This window comes from Lepidothrix coronata, unplaced genomic scaffold (assembly GCF_001604755.1).
Source record: "Lepidothrix coronata isolate B3197 unplaced genomic scaffold, Lepidothrix_coronata-1.0 Scaffold3, whole genome shotgun sequence".
NCBI classification, from domain to species: Eukaryota; Metazoa; Chordata; class Aves; order Passeriformes; family Pipridae; genus Lepidothrix; species Lepidothrix coronata.
Genome location: NW_016690183.1, coordinates 5,892,478 through 5,906,260, shown reverse-complemented (window position 1 = coordinate 5,906,260; position 13,783 = coordinate 5,892,478). Strand labels below are relative to the sequence as shown.

At 35.3% G+C, this 13,783-nt stretch overlaps 1 protein-coding gene across 4 annotated transcripts in view; it reads right to left on the bottom strand.

Annotated features, from left to right (window-relative positions):
* Window positions 1-13,783, bottom strand: part of SUGCT (succinyl-CoA:glutarate-CoA transferase) — a 321,965-nt gene that overhangs the window by 170,364 nt on the left and 137,818 nt on the right. The window lies entirely within an intron of this gene.

The window sequence follows — 13,783 nt, the reverse complement described above, 5'->3', positions numbered from 1 at the left end:
CACAATCATAACAGAGTATCATAACATATTCCAGTGATAATCCTTCTGAGTGAAGGGAAGCATTTATTCAGCTCTCACTTCTGATCCAGCATAAAATATATTAAAAATAAATAAATAAACAAAATAAAAGCTTCATCACCTCTTTACTCTGTTCACATTTAAATTTTTGACAATATTTAAAATTAGTCAGTGAATTTGATACAAATTACAAATAATTTTATCTGTTGCAGAACCACATTTCTAGTGAACAATTCACCAAAAAAGTCTTAGCCCCATTCTTTGTAGCATAATTGTTGTATGAAAAAGCAAAAGCTAAAGACCGAATACAAAAAAAAAAAAAAAAAACAAAAAAACCCACAAAAACAAAACGGCTTTTAAGCTGTGTTTCCTTAACAGAGCAAGAGTCAGGCCCATACATCAGTTTTTCAAGAAAGCAGTGAAGAAGTGTTTATCTGTCAAATACTTCTCTGCTAGGAAAAGTACATATCAGGACGAGGCTACACACATTAGGAAAAAATCTTTGCTTTGGTAACAGAAAACATTATTAGGCCAGCAAACATACTTAGCATTTTACTTTCCTGAGAACAGCTGCAATGACTCCAATACAGGGGAGTGAAAAGGGAGGCCTTCACCATTTAACTGAACCAACTAAAACATGCAGTCACCAAACAGAGAAAACATGACGTCTATTATCAGCTACAGCAATCTCCCTATACATACTTTTTTTACCTTCTGAAACCTCTTTGGAGACTTTGAGCAAATGCTAAAATTAAACATGAAACAGGATTTTGGGACATAATATCTTTGAGGAGATTATAACTTACTTCGCAAGCATAGATAAAAAATTGAGGTTTTATAGGCAAGAACAAATTTCACATTTTCTTTATTCGCTTTCATCATTCCTAATCCATTTAAATCAAGCTGTAATGTACTTTACATGCAATTTTTGACTCAGAACTTCAGGCAAATGTGATGTTTTACTAAGTAACCACACAGAGCAGCAGGAAAGACTCCTCTGCAACAAGACTATGTTCTCTTATTCTATAATTCGTGAAACAATTCCTAATTACATTCTCTATATATATGAATTTCAAGCCTTTAATTGCTATGTATAGATTGTGTACTTTGGTATAACATCCATTTCTTCCCATTTAATTGGATAATGTGTACAAAATGCAGTAAAAAACATTTCTGACACAAATCTAGGAAAAATACTTCATTTTAAAAACCTAAAATATATTTAAGACTTCTTAGTTGCTTCTGCAGTCACCTGCTGAGAAGTCAAGACAGAGTAATTAGCACTAAAGTCTCCACATCCCCTCCAATAAAACAGTAGCCTCTACAAATTAATTTGTGATCTAATGTTAAATACTCACGTTGAAGTTTACTTCTACTCACCGAAAGGCTGACCTACCCACTGGCAGTTTCATCCAAAAAAAAAAAAGAAGCAGTGAATTAACAAACCAAACCCCTCGCTATCTAATGTACTTTGTTGTCTTTTTAACATCCACATGGTTTGGATAGTGATATTTTATATTAATTTTTAATTCAGGACATAGCCAAATAGAAACCATATTCATACCTAAATAAATATCATTTCAGTTTCACCCATCACGCTACTGACTTCTGAGATTATTTAGATGGGCAGTTAGACAGCTACACCATTTAAGACCACAGTGCTGGTTTTTGCTCCTTTGATTTGACACAGGTCAAACTGATGCAAAGACAATAATCTCAAAGAGAGTACAACTACAATGTAATGAGTGCTTTTGTCTTTCCTTTTGAGGCAGCTGAAGGTTTGTAACCACAGAATTTGGTATGTTCGAAACAAAAATTCACTTTAAAAAGCCAAGAAATTTAAAAAAGTGCTTTGTAATGTGAAATGACAGTAACACTTCTTTCTACATCCTCTCCTAGATGACTTGTAAATATATAAACTATCTCCACATGCTTTTATTTCTCGTTTATTTTTCCATCACTCATCTAAAAAATGGAGTAAAATATACACAGTGAGAGTGTGTATTTTCCTCCAAAATAAGAAAAATACATGGATTGAAAAGTCTTGTACAATAGCAAACATGTCAAAAGAACACATAATTTGCTTTTATTTCTAAAACCTGCTTCTAATAAAGGATAGAGTTAAATATCTACTTGATTAGCAATTGTCCTGGTCTTGCTGTGCCTTTAATTTCAATTACAATAGCTGTTTGGCTGAGAATAATTGTCATTTTTTTAGGTTCTGAAAGGATAGATTCAGAGGATAAAGACATGAAAGCATGTTACTGAAATTTCCAAATATTTTGAAATTTCACTGTGGAGACACTGAATGTCACCTTCCTTTAATAACTCACATTTATTACTGACACTAGCTTTAGCAGCGTATTTACTGATGTTAGGGCTTAAGACAGAGAAAGAAGACAATTAAAGAACAATCAGTCTGTATGAAGGACATATATTCTGTGTTTCAAAATATATGACTTACAAAATCCTCAAGTATACATTCCTATTAAATGCATATTCTTACACCCTAAGAATAAGAAGTAACACAGAAAAACCCGACAGGTTCTTACAATCAGGAGGGCTCACCATGCAAAGTATCACTCTTTTAAGATATATAATTTTAAGGCAGAGAGGAAGCCATATCAGAATATTGCATCCTAATTTTCCACTAGTATATTCAATGCAAAAGGATAAGTTGGGTATAAATACAACATCCAGAAAATACACATTGTACAAACACGGATTCCAGATTTAATATTAGATTCACAAGGGAAATGTCAAAAACAAAGAGTCAATAGTTAGAAAAATACATAAAGATAAAAAGCCATGCCATGAAAATAGTAGGAATACAGCATCTGTACACTGTCAACACTTCTCAGTATCTAGGTACATAGAAGAAGAAAAAATGGACAGTGCAATTTGCTATTGCAGTTCTCAACATGAGCAAATCACATATTCCAAACCAGCTCACTAAAGTCATAGAAAGATGGCTGATACCTAAGCCCTTTAAATCCAAGGGACCATCACAACATAAGAATTGAGGAGGGGGGAAAGAGGGAGGTGGCATTTGCACACTCAAGTTGTCAGTAAATATTCTTCTCTTCTGACTTCACAATTTTTCACAGGTATTGGGAAGAAGAGGGAGATTTTTACAAAATCTGTTATTACATAATTGATTTAAAGAGTTTCTCTAAATCTTAAAGCTTGTATCTTGATGATTGGCACAGAGACCAACTGTTTTAGAGAAATTAGTAGTCTTGAGGACTTCTACAGGAAGTAGAGAAATCCTAACTTCCCTCTTTCTCATTTGTGAACCTGTGCAAATACAGTATCTGAAAGAACAAGATATGCAGATACAAAATGGTGTTTCTGCTCATGACTACTTCAGGTGTGACCCGAGGACTGCAGGAAGATGCATTTCAGTTGCCTGCTCCATGTCAAGGAAGCAGACTACATTTAGCAGAAGCTTCTCTCCAAAACCCAGCTCATGGAAATGGCAACCCACCAAACTGGCCCTTACAGGTTTTTACCCTGACTCCCAAGACTCCCAGAATCCATACAGTTCATCACAGATGATGAGTATAATGTTTGCAACATTGGTAGCAAAACAACAGGGAGGAACTGTTTTGTTTTTAAAGGGGATTTTTTTTAACTTCTTTTTTTTTCTCAGAAATTAAACTGGTATCCATGGTGTAAATACCATCTTCTTGGCATCTCAATTTATCCTTTTGTCTTTCTCATGCCATTTGTAAACTTGGCTCAAAACTCCGAATTCTCCTTGTCTTCTTTCACATGTGAGTCAGGATCTCCATATTTAATACTACCATTAATCACCTTTGACATAGTACCTTCACATTGAAGTGAATCTTTCATTTATTTTAATAGGCCATTACAGGCATACATAAAAATATAAATAAATTTTCTTCTTCTGTGAGTTCAGAGGTGTTTCTGGTGTAATTCTAAACAATTAAAATTTGGTTGTGTCGTCCCAAATTTCTGCCTGTAAATCTGATCAAAATCTGGCTTTTTGTTGTTTGGTTTTTTTTAATGAACAATAAGCCTAGATTGCTTTTCAGGGCTTCAAAGAAGCTTTGAAAAACATCCCAGATCAAGAACAACATTAATCAAGATTTATATGTAATTCAATAGAAGCTTTACCCTTAAAACACATACTACAAAATTACACATTTTTTGATGTAAATTGTTATAATTAAATGGTACGGTTGCTAAGTAGCCAACTGAAATTGTGTGAGAAAAATTTCAGCATGTGGCTGGCTGCTCAGAGTGTTGACATCCAAATGCTATAGGCAGTTGTAAACTTAGGATGAGTTCTTTAAAACAATGCTTATGTTCTTGGCCTTACTGGCAATGCACAGTGAGGAAATATTTCCTGCTTCTTCACAAACTGTCTACTTGAATCATACTATAAACCTACATGAAACCAGTCAGCAATGAGAAAGAAAATGGCAATGACAGAGAAAGCTTGCCTGACTAATTAATGCCTTTTTGTGGTAGTTGGAAACGTAGATCTTCAAATACCCACTCCTACTCAGCCTACATACTTGTCTTTTCATGGCTCAAATATTCTTCCTTGTTAGTAAGAGTCATAAAACTAAAACAGTATATTTTTTTAATTGTTATTGCATAACTAGAATGTAAAATGAACATGTCAGCATCTCATGAAAATATCACCTTTTTTATCAGCAGTGAGTGGGACTCCAACATGAACTTAAGCTGAAGACTACAGGAAATCTTGTAATTTCAGTATGAGAGGCCAGAGTCATGACTTGAGCTAAGATTTTTAAATGAAATTGAACACTCAGGTAAAGCATCTGAAGACCAAATGATAACTTAAGCCTGATTTTCAGTTTCTGTTTTTGTTGTTGGATTTTCCATTTTATTTTCTCCCTTGCTGGAATATGTGTATCATCATCTGCAGCTACTATCATTTCAGAAATTCAAAAGTGTAAGATACGTATTCTCCAGAAGATCATTAGTATTTTCACGCCTACAAAACTTAGCTCACACAACAAAGCTTCACCACACTACTTATAAATAGATTTGTTTGTAATCAATATAAGTGATAAAGACCAATGATAAAATCTAGTCCTTATGGTCTGTGAGAAAGAAAAAAAAAATATCCAGACTATATTCATATGAACTCCAAGAAAACTAGGTGGCAATTAATTTTGAAAACATAAAAATATACTAAGAAACTTTAAAAGCAACCCTTTGTTCAAGGAAGTTATATAATGAAGCATGTCTAAAATTTAGTCTGAAATCCTAGTATTTATTAGTGATTCTACTACAGATTTGCTTCGTAAATGAAGCCGCAACTACTTAAGAAAAATATTTTAAAACAATGGTGTTTTCTTACTGATTTGATATACTTGAGCTAGGCAACCAGCAGGCATAGATAGTCTCACAATTTACATACTATGGGGAAAGCAAAGAACACCTATTTAAATTCACCATTATTTTGTGATGATGATTCGGTGAATGCTCAGATTAAAAAAAAAAAATAAAACCAACTTCTAAAGAATCAATTACTTTAGCATATAAACTCTCTTCGTGCTGAGAGAGACATATTGACGAGAGAGACATATTTTCCTCTTTCCCATACACGTAACAGACTTAACACTCCTCAAACTTTAGATAAATGCAACAAACGGGTTAATTAAAAACTCTCTTTTGACCCCACAGTTACACAGTTTATACAAACAGAAAAAAGAGCTGGGCTCACGCTCTGTGAGGGATTTCTCAGAACTTACACATCATCCAGCTCAGTACATCTTAAAGTATATGGTCTTATCCTGAGTATACTCTGGTAAAGTGAGACACCAAATATAAATTCTTTGAAACCAACTGATGCCACTTTGATGAGCTGCAAGGTTAGAGAACCAGTGTGCATCTCCTGCAAGTACAGAAACTAATCCAAGAGTTTGAGGCACAAGGGATGCGCATCATAGACTCCTAACACTGAGGTCTAACAAAGACTGTGAAGTTTCCAAAACAGCTCATTGTTTCATATTTGAGTATGGCTTTTTGATACGTCTCTTTTAGAAGGAAATGCCTAAAAAGGCTAGGTGACTCTTCATGCCTTTAACAGCCATGACTGCAATGCAATTTTTAAACACAGTTTAGTACTTCATTAGGTCCCTTTTTTGAGAACTTAATGTTCTTCATAACCAACAAATACTTAGATCCCTCTTTTCTCCGTGCAAATAGTATTACCCAAAGACATCATATCATGGCTAGGCTTCGCGAACAAAGATTTAGGAAGGCTCTATCCACATTTGCTACAAGCACACTGGTGGCTAATGAGGCCAATATGAGATAGACATATCCGATTGCAAAAGGCACAGCAGAAAGACTCCTTAGGTGGTATATTACTATTCATATATCTACACACTTAAAAGAAAAGAGAACAGTAAAAATGCTGCTACCAAGCATCATTTTCTTGCTTGCACAAAAGAAACACAGTGCAATCTTAGTGCATGGTTATTTCCTGTCAGGCTCCTTCCTCATTCAGTAAAAATATTCAGAAGTGGTTTTATTTCTCATAAGGTGTTGCTCCAGGTCTTATTTTAATATACATCACTCAAATCACACGATAAAAAAAAGTTAATTTCCCAAATTCTCTGGTGCTCTCACATTAGAAGTTATACTTTCCAGAAGCATAACTACTATGTCTTTACAACACTGCTTATCGGAGTCACAATTTCATGGCTAAGAAACCAAAATATAGAGAAAACTAAGGATAAAACCACTATGTTACGCTTTTCAGCTATTTTAACAATATTACATTTTTAAGTGCTCAAGCAATACTTTAAACAGTTTCATTAACATCCATGAGAACTCAGCACTGCTGCATATTTTGCATATGGTATCATTAGGCAGACACTCAAAACATGAGGCATACAAATGTAATGACCACCTTTTAACATTCTAATTGAAGTGACTTATCCAAAACCATGGGTGAACTGTGTGGCAGATGCAGGAAGAGATTCCTGTCTGGCATTCAACTTCTATAAAAATGAAGCCATATTTCTGGAACGTCTTAACTCTTTCACTACTTTTCCTACTTGGAATCAAATGAATTAAGAATTTGACAGACAATAACTTGGTTAAAAAAACAAACTAAACACCCTCCTACTGATCAGTCAAGCCTATCCTGCATGCTTCAGAAAGAGAGTACAGCAGAAAGACATTACCTGATTTAAAAATATCATAATGTATACGAATTAGAGGTTCTCCTACAGTAAAGAAAGTTGGTGGTGAGTTCTCATGTCGGTGTTGTTCTTATTTATTGTGGCATTTTTAGAAATCAAAATTCAGGCATTGGAAAAACCTAACCAATTCTAGCTAGTATAGTTAGACAATTTGTAATCTAGGTCTCAAGCAGAGCTGACACCTTTGGGCTCACAAAACACATATAAAGGACTAGAAATGTGGCAGCAAGTGAAAGCATATCTTTTGCATGCACCATGTGGGGTTCCAGTCCTTTACTCATAGCCAGCTTCTTTCTACTACCCTTAAAAATATGGGGCAGAAAAGAGCACATCTAAGACACTGTCATCAACTTTCTACTCAAGTCTCTAAAACAGAGCAGCAGAGCTCCCAGAGAAAAACTAGTTGTAAGAATATGTTGATAAGGTAAAAAATACATTTCTCGAAACTTGTTCTCCCCATGAGTCAGTCATTTTACCAGAAGTGTTTCCCATGTACTTGAGACTTAAGCAGACAATCAGCACCGGAAATTTTAGATCAAACTCTGTAAAGTTAAAGGCAAGTGAAAACAAAACCTCATAATAGAAATTGTTAAGCTACCGCCTCAATCATTATTTTTCTTGCTATGTCAATAGTTTTATAGTAAATGTGTGTACAAACAAAATCCTGTCATTAATATAAATATACATTTTTATTTAGAACATCATATTTCAATACTATTTGACTATAAGCTCTCTACTAGTCATTATAAGAGAGGCAGGCCACACAAAAACATAGCACAGTAATGGACCAGACCTCACTGCAGCCAAAATTTAAAACAAGCCTCCTGTTACAATATTCCTCATACTAAAATACAAGTGATGCTTCATTTTGAATCATTCTTATGACATCTGGATATAGAACTGCCTCATAATACATATAGAGCCTGCATAATTTTGTATATGTGAGAATCGCATACTACAGTCTTGGAACTGGATTTTCCATTTCACTTCTTCAAACTATGTTCCATTTCTTAATCCTTTCTGCTTTAGAACAGAATCTACTTCTATAAATTTCCCACAGACCAAAAGCTCAAAAACATTTGTAATTTAGTACAAAAGAGCTACTCCTGACAAAATTAAAGGGTTGGGTATGGCTGGTGGTGTGGAGTTTTTTCATTGTACAGATTTTAAAAATTGAAGTAAAAAGTTGGCTTGAAACACCAAATCAAAGCTAGGCAGCACACATTTTCAACTCAGCAAGACAGGCAGGAATAGAGCTGAATTTCTGATTCAAAATACAATTTAATTTTAACCACATTCATCCGGAGGTTTCCTTTCAATGAATTGGCATTTTTAAATGTAAAAACATTCCATCATAAGATTTCCAACCAGTTTTAGTACTTCTTTAATAGACACATGCAACATTTAATTCCTCTCTCTTGTCTGTTAAGAATTACTTCCAGACACATCGCATTACCTCAGGCCTTCAATCAGCTGCTTTTCAGTTGCAGAAACCTCTACATGTAAAAAAGCTCCCTTCAGTATTATGGGCATGAATATAATTTCATTCGTCTTGGGACAGCCCTTAGTAGGCCACAAAAGTCTATTTCAACAAACAATTAAAATACAGTCATATACGAAAAAAAAAACAACAACAAAACAAAATAAAAAGCCCAAACCAGCAATAAAAACACATAATATGATTTAAAAAGAAAAAAACCACCACAATACAAAACCACCCAACATATTTTATAATTTTTGCTGTTCTATGTGTTCACAATACTGAACGTAGAAGCTTTTACCAGATGCTAGGAAATTTTTGCCAGGATGCATTCAAATGAAATTACTTCCAAAATAAGAGCCAGTCTGGAGGTTAATAAGAAAAACCTACCACCTTCATAAGTTTCCACAATTAATAAACTTAAAACATCAAATAATTTCCAGCTATCAGATATTTCAATACTCAATTTACTATGACTTTTTTTTTTTCTGAGGCAGACTCAGAGAAATGCTAAAGGAACTGTAATGGCCTTCTGGGACAGGAAGACTAAGGTTTCTGTAAAAAATGTTAAATTAATTTTTATAGTGATGCAAAGTCAGGGAAGGGTTGTTAAGGGATGGCCTCTTGCCACAGGGTGGAGTTTTGTTATGGTATCCTTTTAGAGTCTGCAGGTGTTTGGCAGGAGCTGAAATCAGGGCCAGCTGTGATATTTCAGCTCCGATATTTCCCTCCCCATGTTTCTCAGAAGTGATGCATCAGGGTGATGTCTTACACCTGATGTACTCAACTTGTGTGGTATGACTGCAACTGCTGGGGCGGCATGGGGAAAGTACCACTGCATGGTTTTCATTTTATTTTCAGCTGGCAACATTCATATAGTAAAATTCATCAATACGAATGGATTTAATCTGGTAAAACATCAAATAACAATTTATTAAACTCCCTGTATTTCTGGGTTGTTTTGTTGCTTCTTATATATGCTAGCTATTTAATTAAAGAGCACTGTATAAGAATCTTGAAAGAAATTACATCGTGAAAATGGGAGGGCAACGTTCTAAAGAAAAAAAAAGCCAACCTTGGGTCTCCTCACTTAATCAGCAAAGATCTTTGTTCTTGCATACTTAGCTGCAGTACAGTGCGTACCTCTTTTTGTTTTCTTTTATCTTTTGGGAGAATTTGAATAGTTTCTATTAAAAATGGTATTCTCTTTTAAGTTTGTTTTGTTTGGAAAGCCTAAAACCACATTGTATTTCACACACGTATTCCCCAAGGTATGCTAAATGGGACCATACTGAGGTCATTCACAAGTTTTTTAAATGGTTTAAGAATTCTTTTAATGTTTGTACTATCTTGGCATGATTAAAAGAGTACATTTTTAAAAAAAATAGTTTAAAAAAGCTCAACTATATAAATTTTCATTTAAATAGCATATACTCTACTATTTTGTAAGAACTTTTACAAATATTCCTTTCTCCCCCACGTTTTTAAGAAAATTGTTCTCTTAAATAGTGAATCTCCTCTTTTTCTCAGCCTTTTTATCCACATATGCACAAGCATACACATACGTCTATCCACAGACTGATTGACTTAGCAGTACAAATGCCTGTAGTATTCATTTTAACTTCACAAATGAATAAAAGATTATAATCAGTGGGAAAAGTGGATGTTTCACTCCATTCATGGAAAAAACAGTATCACCTGGCACTCCAACTTAGTAAAAAACTTCCTGTTTTTTGGCAGCTCACTTGGAGTATGATTGAAGCTGTTAACGATATTAACAAAATGTCCTGGGATCAAAAAATGTGTTGTTTTATCTCAGTTTATAGAAAAAGTTATATAAACCACTCTGAGCCTTCAGAGCTCTGAGGTCCTTTTAGTTAAAATAAAATTTGAAAACACAACTCACCTGTAAGCTAATTGAGTCCCATCACACCATTTCAGTCATCTCCTTTAATTGTCTTTCCCCCTATTTCCTTACACTTTCTTCTAGCCATCCCTTGCAGTATTCCAGCCTCCACCCAGGATTTCTGTATTTTTCTGGTACCAGCCTAGCACACACTTTACAGCATTACTGACAGCTGAGCACACAATTGTTCACATCCATGCAGTGCATCTTAGAGCGCTAATGGTGCAAGACTGCACTTAAAATAAATGGTGTTTGCATTATGGATATCAAAATTCAAAGATCAAAGAGGAAGATGGTGTCAATTAAATGAAAGTAAATAAAATGTTTAGATCCAAACCTTCTGGTAATGCCCAAAATGGCAGAAGTTAGCAAAACCTATAACATTATCTATTAGAGGTAGAGGACAGTTTGACTATACTGAAGAATCACTGGGTTTCATCTTTTTCTAATCTTTGCTATTGTTAAAAGCAAATGGCAATGAAAAGCAGATTACTGTGTTATGATAAACTCCTTAATTTTAAATCATGCTGTTTGTACATGTTGTTATGCATGGTTTTTAAATGCAAGCTGAGTGACATCTGTCTTAGAAATGTATTTTCTGATCTAAATTGAGAGTAAAAAACCATCATATTATAATGGGAGCACTGTTATAACAAAGTTATACTTGATGACTGGGTTCAGATTTACATATAAGAAATGTGTACTGTTTGGTGGATGAAGAATTGGCTGGACAGTCACATCCAGAGGGTGATCAATGGCTCAGTGAGACATACCATTGGTGACAAATAGTGTCTCTTAGGGGTCCATACTGGGATCAGTGCTATATAATATCTGCAGACAACACCAAACTGAGTTGTGTGGTTGACAGGCCTGAAGGATGGGATGCCATACAGAGAGACCTGGACAAGCTCGAGATTCAACAAAGTCCTACACCTGAGTCAAGGCAACCCTCAGTATCGATATGGGCTGGAGGATGAATGTATCAAGAGCATCCCTGCAGAGAAGGACTTGGGGCTGCTGGAGGATGAGAGGCTGCACATGACCTGGCAATGCGTGCTCATAGACCAGAAGGCCAACCATATCCTGGAATGCATCAAAGGAAGTGTAACCAGCAGGTCAAGAGAGGTGATTCTCCCCCTTGCTCTGCTCTCATGACCTCCCACCTGAAGTATTATGTCCAGCTCCAGGGTCCTCAGTATAGGAAGGACATTAACCTGTTGGAGCAAGTCCCGAGGAGGGTCATGAAGATGATGGCTGGATGGAGCATCTCTCCTATGAGGAAAGGCTGAGAGAACTAGGACTGTTCAGTCTGGAGAAGAGAAGACTCCAGGGAGTCCCTATTGTGGTCTTTCAGTACTTGAAAGAGGACTGTAAGACTTTTTAGCAGGGCTTGTTGTGAGTGGACAATGAGTAATTATTTTAAACTGAAGAAGGGTCAATTTAGATTAGATATAGAAAAGCATTTTACAATGAGGGTGGAAAAACACTGGAACACATTGCTCAGAGAAGTGGTAGATCGGGCTGGATGGGACTCTGAGCAACCTGATCTAGTTGAAGATATCTCTGCTCAATGCAAGGTGGTTGGAGTAGATGACCTTTAAAAGGTCCTTGACAACTAAAAATATTCTATGATAAATCTTGCTGTGATTACACTATGTTCTTGTTGGTGGGTGCTGGTTTTTCCCTATTACAATTGGGATTTCACAGTGCAGAGGATACCTAGATTACAGACTCTCAGGTGTTGTTAAACTTCTTCCCCAGTCTTAGACAGTCTCAGGGCACTGTCATGTTTTTCAAGGTTTCAGAAACTAAAATTGCAGACTAGCTTATGAAAGAGCAAAGCTATATAAAAACATGTGTTTTTATCCTGGATTCATGCTGCCTATACAGCAACAGAAAAATGAACAAGTGGAGGGAGACTAGGCAAGGTACAACAGCAAAACCAGAACTGTGAAGGTGAAAAACTGCTTGAACTGTCCCTAAACCTCTAAATGCAAGATATGGATAAGTGACTTAGAGCAATGAAGCCAACTCTGAAGGTCTGAAGTCTTCACCGTCAAAACAAAAATTTGGATAGAAATTAGAAAAATATACTTAATAGGCTAAATATACAACTCTCCAAATTGCTGTCTGCTGGATAGTCTCTCAGATACATAATGGTGGAGTGGGAGGCTTAATTTTATATAAGTGATGTAAAGTAGACATCCTGACACAAGGCCAATACCTAAAACATCAACAGTTTTCCATATTTAAAGGAAGAAGAGGAAAGAACTGCAGTCTTTTTTTTCCCCTGCTTCCTTTGAACTGAAAATACCTGTGAGAAAATGCTTAAGGATGTAAGCAGCACCAGAAATGAAACAAATGTATAACATGAAGCATTTCACAAATACTGATATTCAGTTTCCAATAGTAATAAGAACACAACGTCTGAGTACCATGTATATCAGAGTGTAGAAAAGACAAAGCTTTTCAGCAGTCTTGTGAGGAAGAGAAGAGAGATGAGCATGCCCCTTTACAGAAAAATATTTTGAAAAACATGCCATATGGTGATGTCTAACTGCAAAGCACTGTGATACCTTTTATGGATGGGCTAACTATATCAAGTAATAACCTGACAGGTATATATAAATAACATATATATAATTATAATAATATATGTGTAAAAATAATATTTAGGTGAATTGTAACAAGAGCAAGGCAACCAAGTTAACATCTTTTCAGTTTGGGAGGTAATAGCATGCCACGACATATAGTGTTTTAAAAAGCAGTCTCTTTCAGAGTGGACTCAACTTGTTTAAATTCACAGCATCAAAAAAAAGCAAAGACTATTTTTCCAATGTTGTCCCAAGTACAGCCAAGTCTGAGTAAAATAGTCTTGCTGTATGTTGTTCAAAGCCCAACCTTAATGCCTGTGAAAGTTATGAAGTGAAAAATTTGGCCCATGCATACTTTACAGCATGATACTACATCATTTTAAGGAGAAAGAGTGTATTTATTTAAGAAAAACAAACTTCTTTCCCTGCAGCAGCCTAACAAATACTGTTTTATGCCTCTAAGACTATGATAATAATATTTATAGCAAACATATTTATTATAAACATAAGCAGACAATGATCGATCATTTCTCTTGCTACTCTCATTAGTAAAATTCAACTTAGAGGAGAC